The 21,472-nt window shown below is 44.9% G+C and overlaps 1 long non-coding RNA gene across 3 annotated transcripts in view; it reads left to right on the top strand.

Moving 5' to 3' along the window:
* LOC141745211 (uncharacterized) overlaps positions 1-19,732 on the top strand; it is a 208,851-nt gene extending 189,119 nt beyond the window's left edge. For 2 of the 3 annotated variants that reach the window (XR_012587704.1, XR_012587705.1), the window contains one exon: positions 17,008-19,732. This is a non-coding gene — a long non-coding RNA (uncharacterized LOC141745211). Of the gene's footprint in view, positions 1-4,080; positions 4,181-5,107; positions 5,187-17,007 lie in introns of all 3 variants that reach the window. The other variant, XR_012587706.1, reaches the window with a different exon arrangement.
* Positions 19,733-21,472: the final 1,740 nt, after the last annotated feature.

Below are 21,472 nucleotides of genomic sequence, written 5' to 3'. Positions count from 1 at the left end.
ATAGTCTAGAACCTTTTTTCTTTAATTATAGTTTGAAAGGATTGATTCTGATTTGCTCTCATCTACGATTTTCCTTGAAGAAATGGTAGACATCTCAAACTCATCTCTGTCCTGGACAAGGCAGGACTTAATTCTGCCTATTGGATTCCTGCGGACTGTTATCAAGGAGAAGGAAGACAAATTTGCCTTTGAGGTAGAATTTAGCCATCATAAAAGCAGTGATTAGGAGAGAGAACTGTTTGCTAACACACGAGAATTAAAAATATCGTATGCAATAGTACTGGAAGTTTGTTATTGATTTGGTAGAAATGGAGTGAAATTTGAGGTAGTGAGATTACTTGTGTAAAACTAACAAATGCAATAAGGTAGCTTGCACAACTTCCATATGCAAGAAGAGAAATCCTTTATGTTTCATTTTATTTTAGGCAATCAAGTGGTTTTGCTGTCAGCACCACTTGTAGCAGTATAATGAAACTGAATCATTTTAAACAAACCCTCAAATACTCTTTACTTTGTGTTAGGATTATGCAACTGAGAGAGAATAGTAACTTCTTAACAAAAAAGAAGCAATATGTGACATTTTGTCTGTCAGCACTGGTGAAGTGGAATACACAAGCTTATTTAAAATTATTATTGAGTTTTACTTCGCATAATGATATAATAATAATACAGGAAAAAGAAATGGCTTGGGATATAATGAACCCAAGTCATCCACAGCAAGGGGTGTTATAGAACCAGTAAGGAAGAATATATGCAAGCAGCCTGTGATGAATAGCACATCTTGATATGGGACTCCTAAAAATTATTCTTGATATTGTGGAAGTGGACACTGAGGAATAATCCCACCATGACCAGTAAGTACATGACATTACTCGCCTGTAAATTGGGAAGGATCAGTCCCTATATGGAGATGTGTAGTCTTTTTCCAGTACTGAAGGATTAATGTGGCTAAATTTAGGCAGCACAGAGGAATTTTAAAAAAGCCTCAGTGTTAGGACTTCTGCTGACCTAAATGAGAGAAGAGCTTGACAGCCTCGAAGACTTTAGAAAATCCGACACTGGTTTCTGTGTACGTGTTCTCAAATCCTTAGCTGCATGCTAAACCAGCCCGTCCAATTTTAAAAATGATTAATGACTCGTTTAGCAGACCAGATTGAAACCCCTTCGAAATCTGTGAAAATAATCCTGATGATTTCAGAAAACTCTGGATCAGTTTTGGAATTAATTTTGTTTTGAAAGCCCTTGGATATTTTGTGCAAAAACAGTTGGGCGAAGGGGCATCAGAACTGGATGTGTTGATTGGAACCAGTTACACCTTTTACCTTTGGGGCATTCAGAGGGGGATTCGTATTGCTGTGAAATTTAAAATAACAATAGAGATTTTTCTGAGCTATAGGTACAGATTAGATTAAGAATTTTTTCACCTTACACGGTCTTTATAATTTATTTCACTACTGCTGATGTTATTGAGGGACATGCAATCTGAGAGGGACGTTCCTTCAGGTAGAGAGACATTATTGAGGCTGAACTAGAAGTTAGCTTCAGGAAATTTATTTTGTGGGTGACTGTGTTTTAATTCAGTGCAACACATCTGGCTGTAACTTGATTTCCTTTCCTGCTTCTTTTGGATTTTATTATGCTCGATTGCGGTGCGGGCCGGGGGAGGAGAGACCGGGCAAAAGCACTTCCTCGAAGTGTGCAGAAATGCGATGTGCGGCAATCGCCCGGTGAGTCCCGCGCTTGCCCTCGGCCTCGTGGGATGCTTCCAAAATAACACAAATGAACCTGTTGTTATTCTTGGTTTTGCTACCTCTGAAATTTGATATTGAGCTGGAAAGGATCCAGTTTCAGCTAATCCAACAGGTAAACCATGATGCTACTTGGGTGAACTTTGCAAAACGCTGTGGATAGAACCAGGGACTGCCAAAACCTCTCCCCGCTCGGATCTCTCCAGATAAAGAGCCAGCATCGGTCGCAGTGCCATGTAAAAGGCTTGGTGCCTCCTTGGCTCACACGCCAAGGACAGATGCTTAATATTGACTAGATGCGTTTGTTTGTATTGGAATTACGTTACTGTGTGTTCCTGCAACTTCCCCAAAGGAGACATTTTCCTCCTTGTGCTGTGTTTAAATATTTTCCAGTTAGTAATCTCCTAATACTCTTGACAAAAGGGAATCATTTCATAGCAGAATAGACACATCCTGGAGATACCGTGTCTTACATGAGGACCGGTTCTTCATTAGCGCCGCAGTGGAATTCAGTATTGCTAACAAAGCAGAATGTGCCCACGATATTAATGTAGTGTGATCGGCCACTCGATGAGGGAATAATTCACAGGCATGCACTGACAAGGCTTTGCTCAGCTTTGCTCAGCCTTTTAAAGGAAGACAGGGCTGTTGTTTTGGGGTTCAGTCCTGGCCCTTCTGAAGGCATGAGGATTATATTGTCTCTTTGAGGTGTATAACAATGAGAGCGCTACCTCTTCCTGCCAGGCCCTGTGCTATGCCTCTGTTAGAAAACAGAGCTCAGAGGTCTACCAAGAAGCCCACTGTGCCTGGAAATATCAGACAATGAAAACCTGAATTAATAGAATCTGACACAGTTTTACTGTAGCAGCATATTTTTCCTTGCTTAAATGTATTTTTCCTTCTCTCATCAACAGATTACTTGATGCTTTTTTCAGAAACAGAAAAGTTGCAAAAACAAAACAAAAGCCCTAAAGATGTTGGGTTAAGGATTTTTTTTTTCCCCCCTCTTTAATTCTGTGTTTAAAAAAAAGGTACCACACGAAACGTCAGACAGGCTGAAGCGCTGCTGGCGGAGTTAAGAAAGTGGTTCTCTGACAAAAGAAGCCAGATTGTCTTTGACTATCCATTTGAACACACAGACCTGCTTGCAAGCCCAGACTAGAATTCTTGTCCAAATTTTGGGAGTGTTTGGATTCTGCTTTTCGGCTTAATCTCGTATTGACGCATGAATTAGTAACTAAATTTGTACCTACATCTGTCTTTTCACACAAAATACTTGGGTTGCTTGAAGCTAGAGTTTTGACCTTGGATTGCAAAGTATCTGCCTCGTACATAAGAGACAGGGGTTGGGTTTCTTGTTCCCCAGCTGAATGCTCCGTGGCTGGGCTTGAGACCTCCATTTTGAGATGCAGGCCCAGGCAAAGGGAATTTGCTCAGTTTTCGGTGCTCAGCTGGTACTGTCTCGGGTGAAACTCCAAATCCACTGACATCCAGTGATGTTTTGCTGTTGGCTTCAGTCTGGCCAGGTTTTTCCCTGTCTCATATCCTTGTGCTGCCCAAACAGCTGCTCATCTGGAAAGGGAGGAGGCGAAGGCTCCCTTTCATGTTTTGGATTCTGTGTGTTTCTAAGGTGTGTTCTCAGACTGGATTAAATGAGTTATGAACTGTTGTACAATGCAGAATGTCTGTGGCACTGTGGATGGAGGATCTGTCCTCAGATCTCCTCCTTCCCATCTCCAGCAACCCCTTGCAAAGGGAGTCTGAAAGCCAAGCAACATCCACCAGTTGGGCGAGACAGGGAATCCTGTAGCAATAGCAGTAGTAGAGCAATTATAATAAGCCTTTAACTAGCTACAGAGTGAACATTTTACATTCCTAAATCTGCCATAATGCAAAATAATCTGTTTATATTAGGAAAGACATTGCATTCTGCTCACTCATCCCTTCCCAGACTTGTCTGCACAGGGCTAGTTTTCCATAACCCATAATAGCAAAACATACGATTGCCAAAACCTTGGGACTCGGCTTCTTTTTTAATATTACCCCAGTTGCACTTTCTTCATAGCCAAAGGGTCTGTTATTGGCCCTGCAGTGAAGAGCCATAGTGAGGTATTAAGGAGCACGGTGCTCATCCCGGGGGCCGCAGGGTCCCCTCTCACTGCTGCTCTCCCTTCCCAATTAACACAGCTGGCCTTGACGCCGTGGTCCTCAGCAGCACTTGGTAGAGTTCAGACATTCTGGCCCCATAGGCAACCTGCTCGCCCTGCTTTGCTGACGTTTTGTCTGCAGCTTACCAGCAACTTTTGTTGACGTCTGCTGCTATCTGACATAGGAGGCCCCCAAGTCAGAAACACCTCGGCTTTTCTCCCAGCCCCGCTGAGACGAGACCCTTCTAGTCGGCTGCCATTCCATCTGATGGATGCCGTAAGCAGGTCAGTTTTAATCATTGCAATAAACTGATTTTTACATTAAGTTTAGGAATAACATTTCACTAACGAAGTATTTGCAGAATTCTAAGCACAGTGCAGGAATTTAGCGGGGCTTTATAATCGTGGGCTTGCCTCTAACCACGACTAGAAGTGGCTGAATTCTTATCTGGTTAAAGGGAGTTGGATTGTGCCCTAAACCAGATGCCAAATTTCAAGAGCTTTTAGAAATCAGATTTAGATCAGTGAAGACTTAAGAAGCTAAGTGTTTGGATGAACCATATGGTTTCAAAAAAACCCAAATCACCTGACTGTTGGGTTTTTTTCCTTATAATTTTCTAATATAACAAATGCATTGCTTGCTGTCTTCTATACGAAGCAGGGTAATAAATGCATGAATAGCTTTAAGCATGTGACTAGCTCCATTGAAGGGTTAAATTTTTGCGCATTGTTAAGTTCTCTGTATGCGATTGCCATTCCAGAGCCCAATCCCACATTCCTGAGCAGCCAAATTTCCCCTGGAAGTCAGTGGGAAGTTTTCAGGTGCATAGCAATGGACTACAAAGCAGCGAGTTTCTTGAGAAACAGGGGACCCACCATTTTCAAACTAAAAACTAGTCGCCTTAAAAGCGACCTCTGTGCTCTCTCTCAGCCAGAAGCATTGAAAGAAAACCTTCATTCGTATTTGTCCTCTAACACTGAGTGGGACAAGCATTGCATACCCATCAAAGAAAATACTTAAAAAAAAAAATAATTAAAATCCCTAAGCATGAAAAGTTTCAATCTTTTTGCACCTTCCTTTCAGTGAGCCGAATTTATTTTAAGAAATGCAGTTAAGAAATTATCACAGGTTGTTGCGAGTAGCATTTGTTTGGGAGAAAAGCATAGTTCCCTTATATTTCTCTCTCCCTATTTTCCCCCTGTGATTCCCAGTTTCAGCTCTTTCCCTAACCTCGACCGGGCAGGGTGCCTGTGAGCAGCGCTGAATACAAAGAAAGGAAGCAGCCCAAGTGTAAGTTTCCTTTGCCTTATGCCCCATATTATTCCTTATTTGTTGTGCTAATTCAGCAGCATAATTCCCAAATACAGCCTCCTTGAGTTGTTGTGATGAGAACTGCTAACTCAGTGCAGGCTATTTTTAATGAGCCAGTCAGAGCTCGATGATGCGAAGGCGCCGTGTACAAACTGGTTAATAACGTGGCCGATTATCGAAGTCCCGCTACTATAAAAAAAAATTAAAAAACATAATGTCTGCGATGTGATTAGAGCGCGTTTGTCGAAGCGCGGAGCGGGCTGTGCGGAGCGCGCCTTTGTCCGCGGCGGCTGGGCGGCGGGGCGGCGGCGCCCCCTGCTGAAACAGCCCCGCGCGGGACTCGGTTCCCCTTTCTGCCGAGTCTTCCTTTGGGCCTCTGTTTTGGGACAAAATTGATTTATGTCTAAATATTTCCAAAGCTAACAGCTAGCGAAGGCGTCACAGTCCAAAAAATAATACCTGTTTCCAAACTTTTCAGAATCAGTGGGTGTTTTTTGTCACCTTTCAACTACTGTATTAACAAACGAGCCGTGGTTAGACGTTTCAAAGAGGCAGAATTTTTATTTTTGCTCTTATGCGTTACTTGTGCCAGCAGGGTTTTGCATGGCTGAAGCCTCACAAAGTCAGGAGTTGGAGGCTCCATCCAGTTCCCGGGGAATGCAGTACCCAGACTCTCATTAGACTTCCATGGGAGCAGGATTGGATTCACTGAACAGTCATACAGAATTAAAAGATAAACACTCAGCCTGAAATGTTAACAAAACTTTTAGCTTCCTCTGCTCAGGGAAGGGGGCATTCAGAAATATTTAGCATAGAAAAAGAAAAAAAAAACCCCAAAACAACCTAGAAGAGAAATATATATTTGTTGTAGAAAATTTCAGAAAGTGCACAAAATATGTATGCCGTTATTGCTGTCAAAGAATATTTTCTCTCTGTGTCCTCCTACACGTGTTTTATTGTCTCCTTGTGACCGTAACAATGACATATTAGAATGTGACCGAACTGGGGACCCACTGCGTTCAGACATTGGCTCCGTTTTTGGCGTTTTTCTGTAGCAATGAAGCAGTGAGCTAGAGTTTACCTGCAGTGTACAGGCGGGTTTGCACGTGCTGTAGTACACGCTATTAGTATGGCATATTTTTTCCATGTATTCTGTAACAAGGGTAGAGCTACCATTGTTAATCCTGTAGTTGGTGGTCAGAGTACTCCTGCTCTTAGTGCTATATTGAAATAGCAGCGAGGAGCCTGACTCAGAGCCAGCTGTGCTTGGTGCTGGACAAACGTGAAAAAAAACCCCAAAACCCAGAAACTATAAGGTCAGTCTCTTTCCTGAATATTTTGTTTCATTTAAATATCAAACTTTCCGCGCCATAAACAAACAAGAAGGCATCCTGTTAACTGAAGCATTAAAGAGGTCAGATCCTGTATTTCTTCTGTGATGGGGAGGGGGGCGAAAGGGGAAGTGATGCTATTGACCTATATAAGTGCTATTCAAAGTGAGCAAAAGTTAGCCTAAGAAAAGCTGAAATGTTCTGCGTGATCCTCTTCACATGGAAAGGTCAGGAGGTGGGGAGAGAAAATCAGGAGAAAAAGATGTGATTAAAATGAGGTTTTATTTTTGTTTCAGGTTGGGGGAGTGGGAGCTGATTGAACATTTTAGACATGAGAGCAGAGTCAGAGACGTGTCCCTCAGTGCCAGGGTTATCCATGTAACCCAAAGACCCTTTTTATTTAAAAAGCTATTGCTTGTGATCTTTTCCAAAGAGGGAATCAATAAACGTCCACCAAAGTTGCTCTTTTGGTCAAAATGATAAATGAACATTGAAGTGCTATAAATTGGTAGCAACCAGCGTAGTGATCCTGGAATTCAGCAAGAAAACCAATAAGAGAAAAGCAACGCTGGTACCGTACTGGCTCTGCAGATGCTGATGACATTCTCAGAAACGACCCAAATATTTGGCATGGAATTAAAAAAAAATAGTTAATTGTTTTTCATTGCCCCCCTCCCCTCCACCGTTTGAACTAAATTTAAAAAAAACCCAAAGCCTCTGGTTCTCCATCAGTGTCTGCAGTTTATATCTCCAGGGAGCCACGGACACAGTCACCAGTGTCTGTACCGCACAGACCCGGAGTCAGCCCCGGCACCTGCCTGCGCTGGAGCTTCCTGCAAGGCAGGAGGTGGGAGCAGGCACCAGTATCCCCCAGCAGCCTCCCGCGCGCAGGGAACGCTCTTGAGGCTCGTGCTCTGTGCCTGGGTTAGGGACGGCCCTGGTGCTCCACGGGAGCCCAGAGCCTGTGCTGCCACCGGACCCAGCACAGGCAGGGCAAGGCGCATCCCTCTCCGCGCCACCACTATACCCAGCGTAACAAACCCTGGGGGTTTCGTGGGGGGTGCAACCCCTCAGCTGACTTCTGGTAAGAACGTGCTGATTTTCCGAGTGAAGACATAGACTAAAAAATTATATAAGTTGCTCTTTATTTCTCTACTCTTTCAACTTTTTATAAAGCAACCTGTATTTCCAGCCAGGCTTTCGTTTAAAATAACCCTCCCATTCAAACCCTCACCTGTAACTTTATCCCGGTGGTAACTCTTACCTGCCATACTAGCCCTAGGCCCTTGTAGCACTTGACATCATCTTTTGGACAGGTTACAGAGCCTATTGAGGCAGTTGTTAGAAGCAGATTTACTCCGCAATGTGGAGCCAACCACAGAAGAAAATTAGTGCATTTATCTGTCAGCATTAGGCTAGATTATCAATCCAGTGCACTAGTCACAGGATCTGGTTTTTCTTTCTCTGGGGAAGTGAAATTGATATAGCAGTAGGCCGTGAAGGTGTCAATTATAAACAGGACATTAGCATGAGAAAGTAGGCAAATGGCTAGTTTTAGGCAACAGTCCTCTTTCAAGTTTAAGTATAGACTTGAAAAGTAGGTTTTTCTTCCTCATAAATAGACTTTCTAAAAAGAATGTGAAAACTCCTTCCTTCAAACCTGTTAGCTTTGTTTTCCCTTCAAAGAAAACGGCTAATTCTGGAAAAAAAAAAAAGGGAAAAAAACCCCTCTCTCCCTCTTTTTTTTCTTTTTCTTTTTTTTTTTTTTTTTAAAACCAAAACCCAGTTGTGGTAGTGGATTTGAAGACTCTGCAGAGACCACAAAGTATTGCCAATCTGTAAGGTTTGAACAGGCAAGGCCCTGTATGACATTGAGCAAATAATTTGCCATAAGTTATTTACTGTAAAAATTAGCTTATTTTCCTGGTCACACTTTGCCCATGAGCAGATCGTGACTTTTTCAACTGGTAAGACTCCAGTAGCACCCAGATGTCCCAGGCCAAAGCGCTGCCCTGTTTCTTAGATGCTGAACTAATACCCGTCCTGAAATAGTCCCGCCGTTCCGCATCCACGCAGGTGCCACACACTCTCGCTTGCTTTTCGGGTCTTGGGTGGCTTACAAAGACCTTGTTCTGAGGAACAGCAGGCTGACCTTGCTGATTGCTGTGTTTTAGTTCTTTTGCCATACCTGCGAAGTATTCTATTACCAAGCCCAACCAACCCATTGCTATTCCCATTACCCACCCACACATAAACACGCCTCATGAAAAAATAAGGCAGTTGCTCCCTGCAATTACGTTCCATTGTATATGGATGAGTATGAACTGCGTGAGCTTGGATTTTATATAAAAAAGTAGTGAATAGTAATCCTTTGCCCCTAAAACCCCTTTTTGTCCCTAAAAAGGGTCCCCAAACCCTTTCAGGGGTTTTGGGTCATCATATATAGGATATATTTTGGTTTATTTTTTTTGTGAGTCGCGGAAGGGCAGCTTTGCCAACGCCAGCAGGTCGCCTTGGGCTGACGGGGGCTGCAGGGGGCCGGCTGGCGGCAGAGGGTCTGCTGCCTCCCGCGCTCTGGAACCACCTCTCCTGGTGCAAGGATCTTGAGCAGAAAGAGATTTTGTCTCAGGCAGGGCGGTGTTGGAGGTTTTTCTGTGCTCCTAATCTGAAGGAAACAGCCGCCCCCCCCAGGGCAGGGTTTGTAAACAAGGCTGTTGTTTTTCAAAATATATTTAAAAAAAAATAAAAATCCCAAGAGGCTGAAAAAGAACTGAAGTAAGACCTTTCAGAGCAAGATGCTGGGTGCCTAATTCCCATGGAATTTCCAAGGGAGCTAAGGCCTTTGCTCCCCTTGTCCTTCTTCCTTATATAATATAACCTCAAGAAATACCACTTAATCCCAACAGTGAATACATTTTGGGAAAGCCTTTTCCATTGCTGGCTTAAGTACCCAAGAACTTTCCTGTACAGAATATCTCAGCCCTTGTCCGTGCTGCTTTAACATTTGCCACACTCAAGTGCCTGAGTATGGGGTTTAAATTCACCTCCCAAGAATGCCTGGGAGCTTGCTATTAATAGAAAGCAGGAGCAAATTCATGTTTAAATTTCTGCCATAATTGTGCATGAAAGTTCATTAATCCTTGTTGTGCGTTACTGGTACGAGTGGGTTTTGCACCAGTTAACATCAGTCACCTGTAAGCGGGTGGCAGGGCCAGACCTCAGCTTCTGGAGGTCTCTGGAAATATGGTTTTCTTTACATCTGCATTTTCCTCGAACGATGCCATGAGCATGCACTTTCACGGCCCGTTTTCCTGCCATACTCCTGGTGGTGAAGAGGACGGAACACAGGTGGTTTTGAGGGGAATGCTGGCTCTGCACGATGTGGTGTGGCACGTCCTGCCCGTTGCTGCTCACCACCTGCTCTTTGCCTTCCCAGCAATTAAATTGGAAACTGCCGGTAAATCGCCTCTGGTGCAGGTTCAGGGCTTTCCACCCTGTTGCTGTACGTTGCACACAAGTGTCGTTTCACAGGCTGAGCTTCTTTTTCCCTCTCCCCCAGCAGGGGAATTGGGCGGTGATGCGTGGACAAGCATGGGTCAGTGCTGCTCTGTCTGGAGCTATAATTTCTGGTTTGTGGGTCTCTTCAGAGGCACGTGTGCCCTAAAATTACTGCTGCTGAAGGGTTAGTGGGAAGACTGAATTGCCTCCCCATCTGAGGCTGATTCCTTGGTCAGTCTCTTACTGGTGAGAGCACTGAAAGGGTTATTAAGCGTTGGACCAGGCTGCCCAGGGAAGTGGTTGAGGCATCATCCCTGGAGGTATTTAGAAGACAGATAGACATAGTGCTGAGGGACATGGGGTAGCGGTGGTTTTCGTCAGTCTTAGGTTGATGGTTGGACTCGGTGATCTGAAAGGTCCCTTCCAACCCAGACACTTCTATGATTCTGAAAAGCTTCAGGTCAGAGAGGAGAGAGAGAGGGAGCACCTTCGGGCTTGGGAACGGGGATGCTGCCCACAGCAGAAGCGGGGCAGGAAGCCTGAGGGATTGGAAATAACGGATTTCCTTTCCCTCAGGCTGGGATGCCTGGGTTAAATTGGGTAAGAGCAAATGGGTTATGTTTCCCTACATTCGGACTGCAGGCAGGCGACTGTGTGCGCGCCGGCAGCACTGAGCGGAGGGGCTCAGCTCCCGGGCAGGCAGCTCCAGGGGGCTGCGGAGGACAGATGGGTCGAGGGACGTCGTGTGGGTGCACCCGTGGGAGGGATGTCTCGGCCCTCTGCAAACATCTCGCTTCGGGGGAGGCTTCTGTGTCTTGTTGTTCCGTTCCTGTTACGAAAGCTGCCCCGATGTAGATACATGTCCCTGCAGAAGCGGCCTGTTGATGCTGGAAAACAGCCTGAGGCCAACGGTGGATCTTTACCTGTCTCTGTTAGAAATTCTTATTTCTATGGGAAATTCCCTATCTGTTAGGCCACTCCTGAGCTCAGGAGCCATGTGCGTGTTTGGGCAGAGGTAGAGATTCAGACTTTTACTTTTGGGGCCTTAGGAAACCTTCTGGACATCAGCAGACTCTGACAGCTTACGGAAGATCTCTTAATGTTCGTTTCTGTGCAGGAGGAGTAGTGTTCAGTCCTGCCAGGCGTTTCATAGTTCTTCAATTAGGAAGGGTCGTGCTTTGAAGGAAGGGGTCATCGCTGCTTTTAAAATTAGCGTAGACAAATGAATCGGTTGCAAGACTTTGACGGGTAAAAGACTACAGCTGGTAAAGGGTAACAAGATCCCTGCCTGGCGCCTAACACTGCTGCAGTAACACAGAAGAAGGGGAAACCGTCTTGGTAGGACACAGTGGAGCCTCTCCCCGTGCAACTGCCTGAGGTGGGGAAGTGCTCCCGGGTTGTTGCCCAATGTTTTTCAGATGGTGTGCTTTTGTTTTGCATGTAAGAAAGAAAACCCTATGGAAACGGCTTAAGAAGAATCAGGGCACAAATCTCAGTTTTCCTCCCTCACCTGGTGAAGCTGCCCCCTATCTTTGACTGCCCCAGCAACAAAGTGGTGGCTGGAAAGCAAAGTAGGGGCCTGGCAGCTTTACCCTCGTCAACAAGCTGCCAGCAGAGCTGCTCCACACTAATCATATGACATTACTGCATTTTAATCGTCCTACATTGTGCTTTTCATAGGTAACATATATATTTGGCAGCATGGTTCGGTGGGGAGCTAAGCCGGAGTGGTTTTGCTCTATCTTTTCCCCAGGGGGCAACTCAGGATCACCGAGCTGAACTCAAGGGACCTGGGACTTCTTGCTGCTCTACAGAACTGCAGTGGAGGCACTCACCGCCGTCCAGCACTCTGTGTCCCTCAATCTCTTAAAATTCTAGAAGTGTTCCTTGTTTTGGTTTTGCTTGTTTTTCTTCATCAGGCAGTGAAAAGCAAGCTAGATCTGTACCAGGAATAGATTCAGGGAATTCTCATCCAATTCGGCAAATTCTTTGCTCACTCCCTCTTAAGTGAAGCTATTTCCATGAGAAAAGACTATTTGTGTGAGTAAGCTTTGCCCAAATGTAATACCAGCATTCATCATTTTGAGCTATAAATCTGAGAAGCAAAATTTTCACATATTCCATCTGCTTGAAGTACTGTCTGGAGTTTCCAGATAGTTGGAAAATCAAGCTGAAAAACTTCATCAGAGATTCTCTGTTGAATGCAAAGCGTAAATTTAAGAGATTGTAATATGATTGCAAAGGGCAGATCTGATGACCTAGAATTTTAAGACATGAATAAATTACCAAGAGCAGTAGTGGCCACAGGAAGCAGCCAGAGCGCTGAGATACTGAAGATGCTGCAGAGTTCTGTTTTACCCCCTGACAGCCCACTTGTGGTTTCAGTTCTCTCATAACCCTCTCTGCTGCTTGGCCTTCCCCATCCCTGGAGGGGTTCAGGGCCAGGTTGGACGGGGCTTGGAGCAGCCCGGGCTGGTGGGAGGTGTCCCTGCCCAGGGCAGGGGGTGGCACTGGGTGGGCTTTAAGGTCCCTTCCCACCCAAACCATTCTGTGATTCTATGACTTTGCAGACCTGATTGCTAAAGCTAATTGGAAACTAGGTTAGGGAGATAGCAAAAATGTCCTTGTTCACTTGGTATGGAGGGGGAACAGGTCAGCAAAAAATCGGAAAATTTCTTCTTTCTCCAACTTTCAAGTTGGGCAAACCCCATCAAATATTGCATCTTTATCAACATGTTTCTGTCTCCCTGTCCCTAAGCTCGGATTCTGCACTGCCGGCATGGGAGGACAGCTCTTTTGTCTGCAGGTGCAGTGGAGGAAGGGGAGAAATGTGGCGCTGGAGAGGAGCCCTGAGGGACGACAGCAGTAGGAGATATCATCTGTCCCCCGTCCCCAAAGGAAGGAATCCTCCACTCTCAATTGACATAAAGGTGGTTGTGAGGCATGGGCTAGGGGATTTTACTGTATAATATTACATACCAAATGCCTATAGATCTATAAATAGGATAATGTTTACTCGTAACAGCAAATGGCTAGAATTGCAGTAGTTTCCCTAGTTTTTGCAAAGGTTATTGCCCTGGTCTGGTGACAGATTTTGATTTATTTTACTAAGGGAGTCAATGAGCATTACATCAGAGGCAGAATGTTGTGAAAGGGCTGATTACAGTAAAGATGATAAGAGTAAATTCAAGGAGGAAGGAAGGAAACCGCTTCTCCTGCTTGCTGAATTTTTTTTTTTTGGTATTTTTCTTTAGTATAGACGACAGGCAATCATTTACATGAATCTCTCCATTATAGACCAAAATAACAGTGCAGTTTTCATTAACAAAAAGACTACCTTTTTCTTCTTCGTTTGTGTTGTCAAGATACTTTAGCTGAAACATACAGTGATTTCCAACACTTACCCTAGTTGTCACACTGAGAGTGAAATAATGGCTGACATTAGGAAGATTATTTCTCAGCAATAAAATTACCTTTCACAACATATTTCTATCTAAGTGGAAATGATGGAAAATCATAGATTCTATTTTCAAATTGAGAGAGAAAGATGAAAATGAAATCAACAGGATTTCCTCCCAGTCACACAAGTGGAGAACACAGGCAAGCCAAAGACGCTGCCAAAACTCCAGTGGGAGCATCTTCCCAGACCTGTTTTTATTAATTGAGCCGGTTGATTGAGACAAGTGGAATTGTGTGAAATGTTTTCTGCACACAGTGTAAAACGTGGAGGTTAATTAACTGGGATCCCAATCCTGCTGCCTCTGCTGTCAGCAACACGACTTGTGGATATCATTAAGAGCCAAGACTGAGCTTTTACTCAGGTTTGTTAAGGAGTTTGTGAACTTTTTTGATGAATCTCTAGCCAGATTTGACAGAAATGGGGTCAGTTTGAGGTTTTCTGTAGAAACTATGATGTTCCCAGAAATGTCTGATTTCAGTCATAGTCCTGGTGAAACTTGGCTTCTCTGTGCTTGGACTTGAATTTGAATGGAGTTCAGGGCATCTGAAACTATGGGAATCAAAAGAAAAAATGCTCATGTGATCCCTGCTGAACTGTAACTGCCAAATTAAGACTGCCTATAAAAATGAGTGTCTAAAGAAAAAGTGAAAGGGAATGGAGGCCGGCTTTATAAATACCACTGCATCTTCTGTCATCAGGCAGGCATCCAGCAAAGCCGTGGATTGTGACTTGGGTAATATGTTGCCTAATGTACATAAGTAACAGGGGTGGGTTGGTGCCTCCCCGTTGCTCTCTGAGTGAGGGCAGAATCCGGCCTCCAGGAGTGCTCCTGCAGTCCAAGGCAATAAACGTGGTGACTTTTCACTTTGCAGAAAATAAACCTGTTACTACAAACAATCAAATAATGTGCCCCCCCCCCCCCCAATTTTAGCCCTCCGAAGATCTATTTTTAGACCTGTCTCTGCTGCCAGCGTTGCTCCTGGGCCATTGTTCCCCTGACTCGGGGATGGCGAAGCAGCTGGCAGCCGATTGCGGCGGGGTTGGAAACGCACACAAACACGCTCGTCTACAAAGGGATTGTAGTTCTCATAGCGTTAACTGCCCCGTCCCTGCACTCCTCTCCCCCCGCCGCCCCCGCCTGCCACAAACGCGACCCAGATCACGTTAGAGTCCCAGCGCACAGGGAACGGTTCTCATCTATCCGTCACCAAGGAGGCAGACGGGACGGGGAAACAACAAGTCATTTGTACCTGATGAGGAGGACACTCCTGGGAAACAAACAGATGAGCCACCACATGAATCTGAGCTATTCTCTGAGGTAAACAGAACTGCATGAGAAACACACAAATTATCAGGGGCATCGTGCTTAACTCCCTCGCTTCAAGCTGCCGGGCGGACTGTGGGCCTGAAACTCTAGATTGGCCCCGTATCTGATTGTGAGAACGTTAACCCTCTGCAAGCAGCAGGGGAGGGGGAGCAAAGCCCAGAGCCCGGCTTCTGGAGTGGCGGCGTTCACCCCACCGCCCTGGCTCCTGCTCAGCCGTCCGTGCCACCACGAACTGTCCTGGGAGGCGGCCCCGTGTCACTCATGGAGGGCACGGGCTGTGGGAGCAGCCAGGCCTCCTGGTGAGGTTTCTAGGGGACACAGATTTTCCCTCTGGGGCCATTTCTGGTGAGATTTATTTCACGCTTGAGCCAACTTTTGCTGCTGTAACACTCTAATGCTAAGGGGCCGTACCAAATGGTGGGGTCCCTTGCTAAAACCAAAGCATTTTTAGTGGGGGGCAGTCACTGTGAACCGTGAGAGCGATGAGACCGCTGCAGAGCGGTGCTGGTACCCAAGCGGTTGTGTGTGGGTGGCACATCTTGCTCTGCCGGCTCCAGTGGGTTCGAGGGGCTTACTCCAGCTCCCGTTTTGTTACTGTTATCTCCTTCTGGTTGAAGGGAATCATGTAAACTGATTTTGTAGCAGGCCTAAGCTTTCTCGCAAGGTATGTGGGACAGCTTCCAGGACGGGAATCCAAGTCATCATTGCAGCCTGCCACTGTCTTTGAGATACCATTGCACTGGGCAGCCAGAGGCCGTACAAAGCTTTGTGGCATGTCCTCACGGATAACATAATGTTTATCCCCGTTTTATAACAAGAAATTGAAGTGGAGAGAGATTTGGTAGGTGATTTGTCTGAAGTCATGCAAGGATCCTGTGTGGAAGTGAGGAATTAAACCCAGAGTTTGGAATCCTAGTCCAGCCCTTTTGATCGCAAGGTCATTCTTCCATTCTGCTAGAGAGAAAAACAAGAGTTTTAATTTAGTGCTTAATATTTAGAGATGGCTGTGAATCCCAACCAAAGAGGCGAATACATGTAGTGGTTAAAACAAATTGTAGAAAGAAAAGATATCCTGCTGGAACTGAGCTCAGAAGCCTGGCAAGAAGAGGGGTCTTGTGATTAAGCATGACTTTGAATGTAGGTCACTTTGGAGAGCCAGGTGATTTCTGAACACAACACTTAGCAAAAGTCCCTCTGCTCATGCTGGATTGAGAGTAGTATAACTCAGAGGAGATAAAGGCTCTAATTTTGACATTTTCTTTCTTATTTTTTTCTCCAGTGCCAAGTATTGTTGCACTCCTTTTCTCCCTATCTTTTCCCCTTTTCCTTGGGAAGTGATTACTGATAACAGGCGACGCTCTTTGAGTACTGTGTTAGGAATACCCTTTCACACTCATGAATTACAAGATGGGAGGGTTACAGTATGTTGTCGTTGTACCTTAGCAATTTCACTTATGAAGAGCCAGGGAATGCTCCATATGATTTCTAACTTTTCTCTAAAGACTGGCACAATATAGAAACATATAGTTCCGTTCCGAAAGGCAATCATATATGTTAAAGAATTAAAAAAATGGTGATCGAAGAGCTAAAAATTGCATTGAAGACAAATCAGCGATTCTGCACTATGGTACCAACCCCTGGTGCCTCTGAGAACATGAACTGAACACGGACGGTTTGTGTGGGCAGGTGGAGCCACGTACAGCCGGCTCCCTCTTGGAATCTGCAGGTGTGACTCCACCACCTTCGTTAGAGTTGATTCATGAATGCTAGGGAAAAAATTTGGCTTTTACTATATACAGGACCGTATTTGCGACTTAATGTTCTCTGTGAAGTGTGTTGTCAAGCTTCTCTCTTTTACATACGGTGTTGCGAAATCATTTATACTTATCTCCCTGACATATGAATACATTTATAATTAATTTTATGAAAGCATTTTCCATGAATTATTTCCTTATTCTGAGTAGCGAACGCTTGAATGTAATCCCATTATTGTCACCTTTTTATCATCAATGTTACTTTACTCCAGGCCAGTGAATGCCATTTTGCGTGCGGGGCAGCAACTATAAATTAGCCAGTCTTCATAGCGGAAGAGTTAGTATTTTGTTAAGAGTTAGTATTTTGTTGGTTCATTAGCAGATTTGAGGGTAATTGAATGAAAGAGGGTTATATGTGCTTTCTTTCTAGATTTGAGAAAATGGAGACAGAAGAAGGACGAGCAGTTTCTCTGATTGCAGCTTGAGGATGTTATCGCAGCCACAGGGAATAAGGCCACAGCCACAGTCAAAACGACACTGGAATAATTATTTTAGACAAAGAGTTAACCCCATACAAAACCCAGTTGCATAAAGTTCTCTGTTCTTGCGTTATCGAGAACAAATGCTCCAGAACTGGCTCTTAATCCCACGCTCATATGTTTTAAAACCTGTTTCTGCTGGTCTTTTCTGGCTATTCCGTGTGTACCTCCTTGTCATGCTATTCTGCTCCTGGTGCAATTAATGGCAAGATTTCCGTGGATTTTTCTTTACAAATGATGTTTTAGTAAACACGTTCTCAACGAATTGGAGGTGTGTTTCCAATAGGATGGAGTATTAGTCAGTACGCACGTGATGGAAACTGGGCACAATAGGAGAAAAGGCTGGTTTGTTTAGGCGGCTTTCAGAGCTGTGCATCTCTCTAATGCCACCTTTCCTGTCTGAGTCAGCGTATTGTCCCTTCTGCCTGTAAACGGTAGGGTCAGGTTGAGGTAAAACTCCGCTGGGCTGTGAAAGGGGGCAGCTCAGCTGTGTGGTGGGAGCTTTTGCCTACCGTATCATTGAGAGGTCATGTTTTTCACCCCATCAGATTTTCAGAGGTTGCTTCATTAAAAATTGAGATTGAACCATGTTACAAAACACAGTGGCAGGTTGCTCGAAGCTTCTATCAATAATGTATCAGTTCATCTATTCCGATTTCTTCCAAATACTCCCTTTGTTATTTTTAGCGCAAAAGAGAGCGCATCTAAATACCGAGCTCTGTAAAGGGGGAGAAAGCTTCACTCACTGCCACACTTAGCTAAACAGTGTCAAACACGAAGTAACCTTCTGCTTCCATCGAGCTTTTCAGCTAAAGGGGGAAGGTTCCCATTCCATGAATGCTTGTTTTTATACCAGCCAAGATGAGCAATTTCTCAAAGCCCCCATTAACCAACAGGAGACGTAGCTGTGTTCAAGGATCCCTCCAAGGCACTAGTCGTGTCAGTAGCATGACTAACGCTTTCTTGGCGTTGGCTTACGCGCAAAGCACCGAGTAGTGGTCATGCTCACTGTGCTTGAGAAATTGCCGGGAGAGGGTGTTGTTGGAAGGCACGGTAACCCCCCGGGGTCCTTAAAGCGTACGTAGCGATGCTTTCCTCTTGTGCTGTTTCATTTCAGGCAGCTTAGAGGCAGACCTGACACAGGGTTTCTTCTCTCGCTACCGTCAGGGTAATCTGCCCTGCAGAGAAAACGAAGGCGATGAGACCTGCCCTACGCAGGCTGGTCTAGCGCACACCGACGAGTGTGACTGCGCAAGGGTGCATGGAGGTCCGGGAGAATTCAGGAGAGGAAGAACGATCCGGTACTTGGAGCACGGCCGTCGGGCTCCAAGGTGTAGTGCTGCCTGTGCTGCGGCAGTCTTTGTGTGACCCCGGACTTTTCACTTGGCTTTGTGTCTGTAAGGTGGGATAACAGCATCTCCTCCCTTCCACGTCCTGCTCCCCGCAATCTATTGACCTGAATGGAACCAGGCAGAGGAGAAAGCCCTCTTTTCTGATGGATTTCCACTGAGCTGTCTCTGCTGCAGTGCATGTCACCGAACCTGTGCTTTACAACGGAGATCTCTGTTCTACAGTCTGCGTCGCTCGAGATTTGTCTCCCTTTGAGAAGGTTTTCTTCAGCACTGGCTGGTGCGGGGAGATGTACATTTCTTTCTTTGCAAACTGTACCAGGTCCTTTCAATCTCTATCCAATGTAACTTTCTGCAGCCAGAGAGCTCTTCATCTGCATTTGTAGCAAAAGTGGGGGCAGACTTAGGAAAGAGAAAATTCTTGTCCGAAGGAAAAACAAAGTAACTTCCACTAAATCCTGGGGGTCAAAGAGGAACCATCATAGCACCATGCTAAATAGCAAGTGACAATAAGAACTTGAAGCTGTCGTTTTTTAGAATTAATAGTTCTAGCAGCACATTTCTAAAAGTACTCAACCTTGGGGAGGTATTTATACCCTGGCTTTAGGCACCTCTCTCCGCTGGCGAAGTTACTCAGTCACTTTATATTTCCTCAGCAGTCGGAGGAGAGAAGTTCCTGGCTGACCCTATGGAACAGGGCTTCAGTGCCTTGATTTATTCTGTGGAGAAGCTTGTGATTATGAAGGGGTAGCTGAGATTATCTGACTGAATTACGGGCTTAAAGTCAGGTGATGTGACTCTGCTGCTAGCGTCTCTGCAAGTTCATTAGCTAACTCAATGTGATAGAACTTCCATGGGTATTTGCAAAGTCCTGGTTTTGACCCTTCCTGTGAAATGCCTTTTTCATGATGTGATAGCTCAGAAGACTCATTCATCTCTTGCTGAAATACCCGTTGTCTTTAAAGCCATTGGTTTTACTTGGTGTCTGGTGTCATAACCAGAGGAAGGAGGAAAAAGGACTAGTGGGCCATGGAGACTGAGCTGCCCATCTCCATCTCTTGAGGTCCATGCTCTAATAACGGCAGAGAACAAGCAGGCAGGAAACCTTGTATTGCTGGTGCCTGTGACGTGCCTGATCTCTGTTCTTTTGCTTTATGTGAAAGCTCAGCTCTTTCTACAAACAGAGTGTGAAATACAAACATAGCTGATAAATCCTTATGGTGCTGGCTGTTCTTCAGCATTTATTTCTGCATGATTGGTATTAGTTGCATGGATGTTTTGGGGGAAAAATACCATTTTGCTGCCAGAAGAGCTGTTTAGAAATGAACGTAGTGACTAAGGTCAGTAGTAGCACCAACAACCAACTTTGCACCCGTGGATAGAACACGTACACGTAGCTTGTGGTGGGACCATGACAAGAGATGACTGACCACGTAATGTGTTCTTTTGCTAATGGGTCTGGCATGTATTTCATCTCACCAGTCAGAAATAATGCGCCTACTTTTACACCCAGGGTAAGTGCTTGTAGTCCAGCATTTTCTTTCATTGCGAGAATATGTCCTTTTTTCATATGCATTACCGTTGTCCGACTTTGTACTTCTTCTGTACGAGGCGTTTCTGAGGCTGCATGCACCCAGCCGGCGAACCCCGAGGTGCACCTACAGTCATTTCTCGAAGAGGAGATACCAGCTGGGGCGGGTGGGCGCCAGGTGAGCTCTCAAAGGCTGGGTAGGGCACCCACACGTATCCTTTGTCTAATTCTTTGCTGCTTTTCCTTGTCTGCTTGTTTTTCCAGTTGGGTTTCCTGTCCTGGTCCTGGGCCGCATAGTTACCTTCCCTGTTTGTTCTGTCTCTCCTTTCTTTCTGCTCATTGCTTGACACTTGGTATCAGAAGGCTGTTTGCAATGTATAACCTCGCAACTCGAATTTTGGAAGGTCCTGTTGTGTTAATGCAGTGTTAGAATTCCAACAAGCAAGCTGGTAAAATAAACATGCCAGAAGCGCATTTTTATTTTTTAAAGGAAGCAGAACTATTTTGCAAATGTTTTTAAAGATGTTCTTCAAAGAATGCTCTTCTATGGGGAGGTGTGCATGAGCTATTCTGTTACACCATTAGGAGCTCAGGTATTTGAGTAGGTATTTGGAAAATGAAATTGTCTGTAGAGTTGCAGCTCTGCTGTGCTGTTAGTCCACGGGTGTCAGAGAAGCAGCGTTTGGGGAGGGGTAACGCCTTTGATCAGACCACGTAAAGTGGTTGGGAAAAAGGGAGATCATTCCAGGCACACAGGGCTGCACACAGTCAAAAGGGCCGCCTTAGGTCGCTCCCCACTCCCAGTACGCTGTCAGTAGAGTCACAATATCGGTGACGATAAATAGCGAGATCTTAAATTCTGAAGAGTTGGACAAACTGAAAGGAAGCTGCTCCTTAGCCCCGAGACCGTCAGTACAAGCGCACAAAGGAGCAGAGAAAAGAACATTAACTTGCTTTATAAATTTTAGGTGTTTTCTGACAGGATCAAGTTAGATCCTTGGTTTTAATGTTATGCCAGTCCCTAGTTAAGCGTGGAGACATTACTTGTAATGTCACGTGCAGTTTAAACAGCAGTAAATTGTATCTTGGTGCTCTGAAGAATTTAAAGACTAAAGTACAAGTAGCGTGGGAGCCCAGAGACAGAAAGCAGCGTGAGGATGGACAGGGCTCTCCTAAACCACGTGATCGCGATGAGTTTCTCGTTGCTGCTTTAGCAAAGCGTTTACTTATTTTTCCTGGTCCAGAGGAATAAGTTTCAGCATTCACTTGGGATCCCAGAGAGAAACATATTTTGCACTTGCACTTCTCTATCATCAAAAAATATGTCACCTAACAAGTTCACTTTTCTTAAACAGACAACAAATGCTTCTTTCCTTCAAAGAGGGATTAACAATGTAATTTAGAAATCTCTCCCAGCAAAAACAATATCAAACACAATGTTTATCTTCATTGAGCCTGACAGCTTTGCAAATGGAC

The sequence above is a fragment of the Larus michahellis genome, chromosome 6, assembly GCF_964199755.1.
Source record: "Larus michahellis chromosome 6, bLarMic1.1, whole genome shotgun sequence".
NCBI classification, from domain to species: Eukaryota; Metazoa; Chordata; class Aves; order Charadriiformes; family Laridae; genus Larus; species Larus michahellis.
This window is presented reverse-complemented; position numbering and strand designations above follow the sequence as displayed.